The sequence below is a fragment of the Propithecus coquereli genome, unplaced genomic scaffold (assembly GCF_000956105.1).
Source record: "Propithecus coquereli isolate 6110/MARCELLA unplaced genomic scaffold, Pcoq_1.0 Scaffold61, whole genome shotgun sequence".
In the NCBI taxonomy this organism is placed as follows: domain Eukaryota; kingdom Metazoa; phylum Chordata; class Mammalia; order Primates; family Indriidae; genus Propithecus; species Propithecus coquereli.
Window position 1 is genome coordinate 4,208,510 of NW_012152063.1, and position 4,015 is coordinate 4,212,524.

A 4,015-nucleotide genomic window follows, 5' to 3' on the forward strand; every position below is an offset into this window, starting at 1 on the left:
GCTAGGATTACAGGCATGAACCACCGCACCCGGCCGAGGTTATTTGTTTTATTCTTGATGATATGTTTGAATTCTTTGCAGATTCTGGATAACAACCCTTTGTTAGATGTGCAGTTTGCAAATATTTTCTCCCATTCTGTAGGTTTTCTGTTTTTTTCTGTTGATTATTCTCTGTGCTGTACAGAAACTTTTTAGTTTCATTAAGTCCCATTTACTTATTTTTGTTGTTGCTGTATTGGCTACTGGGGTCTTAGTCATAAATTCTGTGCCAAGGCCAATGTCCAGAAGAGTTTTTCCTGTTTTCTTCCAGAATTTTTACAATTTCAGGTCTTACATTTAAGTTTTCAATCCACCTTCAGTTAATTTTTGTATATGGTGAGAAATAGGGATCCATTTTCATTCTTTTGCATGTGCTATTCCAATTTTCCCAACACCATTTATTGAATAAGCAATCCTTTCCTCAGTGTATGTTTTTGTTTGCTTTGTTGAAAATCAGTTGCTCATAACTATATGGCTTCTGGGTTCTCTATGCTGTTCCATTGTTCTGTGTCTCTATCTTTATACCAGTACCATGCTGTTTTGGTTATTATAGCCTTGTGTTATAATTTGAAGTCAGGTAATGTAATACCTCCCTATTTATTCTATTCACTTAGAAATGCTTTGACTATTCAGGGTCTTTTTTGTTTCTGTATGAAGTTTGGGATTATTTTTTCTAGATCTGTGAAAAATGACTTTGGTATTTTGATGGGGACTGCATTGAATCTGTAAATCACTTTGGACAGTATGGGCATTTGAAGAAATAGCCACCTCTTGAAGTTTTTGCAGATTGGTTTCGGCAGTTAAAGACCTTTACCAGTCAACCTGAGTAGAGATTCTGAAAGTTTCTCAAATGCCTTCTGTAAATGTGTATGCCCAGCTCCTTGCCCTCCTAGGAGAGAATTTTCAGGATGTGTGCTCTCTCCTCATCTCAGAGAGCTGTAGTACCCTCTGTAATTCATTCTTCTCTTTTTTTCCTAGAGAAATGCAGTGAAAGTCTTGGACCTAAGATGCACAATCTGCTCTCTTCCTTTTTCCTGGAGGAGTAGGCTCAGGGTTGTGCTCCTTCTCCCAGTCATGCGTAGCTGTGTGCCATGATAAACCTCCTGCCCCTTTCATTAGGGTAGTGCACTGAAATGCTTAGACATTTGTGGCAAGCTCTGCTATTTTCCTTTCATTCTAGGAAAGAAAGTTCTGGGTTTTGTGTCTTCTCCTTATCCTGTAGGGCTGTTCTGTCTGCTGAGAGCCACCCGTACCTTTTCTCTAAAGCAGTGCACCAAAGTGCCAGAATGTTGGGTGCAAGCTCTACTTTTATCCCTCTCTCCTGAAGGATAAGTCTTAGGATTGTACACTGTCTTTCAATTATGCTGAGTTGTGCAGGCTTCTGAGAGTCCCTGACCCTTTTCTTGTTTCTTACCTGCTTCCAAGTATTCTAACTATCCCAGTCGTCTCAGCTCTCTGAGTGAGTCAAGACAGAAACAAATCTTTTGGGCAGTGCCCCCAATAGGCTGAGAGTGTTGAACACACATGTAACTCACTCTTTTCCCCAAGGGAGAAATCATGGGCCAAATGAGTCTCTCTGAGCACTAAGCTGAGCTGGCTTGAGGAGGGGTTGACAAAGGTAAAGTGAACCTGCTCTTCTTACTCATTTCAAAATACTCTTAGTTTTGTGCTTGTCTGAGGTGTCTCAACTTCTTAACTGAATTTTTGAGATATCATAAATGTATTTTCACCAAAATATTGTTTTATTAGTGTTTCTATGCAAGGGCTGAGGGTGAGGACTTTTCATTTCATCATCTTGTGAACTTTGCTCCTCTTGTATTGCTAGATTTTTGACTTTTAAAAGTTTTCGATATTAATGGTTATCTAATAAAAAGCCTCTTATATATACGCTTGTGTAAGAAATTTCCCAAGTTCCTTAAAACTGTAAATAGTTGAACTTGAAATGTTACCTGATGACAAATTACTCTTCAAAAGAGTTGCTTCAATTTCATTTCCACCAGCAGCCTATGAAAGTGTTTCTCTACATCTTTGCAAATATTTGATATTATCATACTTAAAAATTTCTGTCAATTCAATGGTTATAAAAAGGTGTATCATCGTAGCCTTAATTTGCATATCTCTTATTACTTATATATCTAAACTCCTTTACAGAAATAGATTTTATTATTGATTTGGAGGATTTCTTTACAAATTTTCAATAATCTTTTGTGTGTAGGGCTTGATAATCTCTCAGTCTCTTGCTTGTGTTCAAATTAAGTTTGTGGTATATTGATGATTCTCATTTTATTGAATTAAATAGGTAAAATAAAATGATTATAAAAAATAGAGTTTGGATTTAGTCCTAGCTGCATGTAAGTCCTAAGTCCTTAGGCAACTTAATTAACTTCTCTGGACTTTATTTGGAAAACAGTGATAACAATAATACTCATATTGATGTCATAAATATTAATATATCCTCCTATATTTTTAAAAAAATTAATGCTCTCTTTTCCATTTTTAGATTTGTATTTAGATCATCTGGAGTTTATTTAGTGGATAATTTGCAGAAGGAATTTAAATTTTTCCCTATGGTTAGCCAATTTTCTTGCTATTATTTATTGAATATCTCATTGTTTACTTGCTGATTTATTATGCTACCACTATGAAATAATAAGTTCTCATGTATGGATAAGTATCTTTTTGGATTCTGTCTTCTAAGCATTTTGCTTAAAATAAGAATTATTGCCATGCTTTTTAAATTTACAGTAGTTCCCCCTTATCCACAGGGGATACATTTCAAGACCCCCAGTAGATGCCTGAAACAGTGGATTGTACTGAACTCTACATATACTATGCTTTTTCCTAAACATACATACCTACGATAAAGTTTAGTTTATAAATTAGGAACACTAAGAGATTAACAATAATAACTAATAATAAAATAGAGCAATTTTTAACAATATAATGTAATAAAATTATGTAGATGTGGTCTTTCTCTCTTTCAAAATATCTTATTCCATTATACTCACCTTTCTCATTATGATGCAAGATGATAGAATGCCTATGTGATGAGGTGAGGTGAGGTGAATAATGTAGGAATTATGACATTATGTTGAGCTGCTATTGACTTTCTGATGATGTCAGAAGGAGGTTCATTTGCTTTGAGGGTTCCTGAATCATTGGGCCACAATGATGTTGATGGCTGGGTGTCAGGAGCAGACATTGTTGATGACTAATGAGCAAGTGAAGTATACAGCATAGATATGCTAGACAAAGGAATAATTCATGTCCTGGGTGGGACAGAGTGTGACAGGGTGAGATTTCATCACACTACTCAGAATGATGTGCAATATAAAATTTATGAATTATTTATTTTTAGAATTTTCCGTTTAATATTTTTGGGCTATAGTTGATCATCGGTAACTGAAACTGCAGAAAGTGAAACTGCAGATGAAGGGGGACTACTGTGCTTTATAACAAAGTTTGAGGTCTGATAGGGCAAGTTACTCCTTTTACTTCTTTATGATTTTCTTGGTTATTTTTGCCCTTCACCATTCCATGCACATTGAAAGATAAGCTTGTTATGTTGTACAACTACACACATACACCTTTTTGTGAATATAATTGAAATTCATTGGATTTGTAGATTAATTTAAAGCTAGTTGAGATATTTAATATACTCAATCTTTCCAGCAATGAACATGGTATAGCTCTCCAGTTATTGAAAGAATATTTTTTATTCTTTCATTTATTATTTTCCTTATATAGAAATCTCACACTAAACTTTTAAGGGACCCCAAATGTTTTTAAATTATCTTTTTCAAATTACTTGTTGCCTCTGTATAGGAGTGTGGTTGATTTTTATGTTAACCTTTAATTCAGAAACCTTGCTGAACTTTCTTATTGATGCTGATAGTTTTCTATAAATGCCTATGCATCTTTCATGCATAAAATCATATTATATGCTATAACTAACAATTTAGTTACTTTCTTCCCA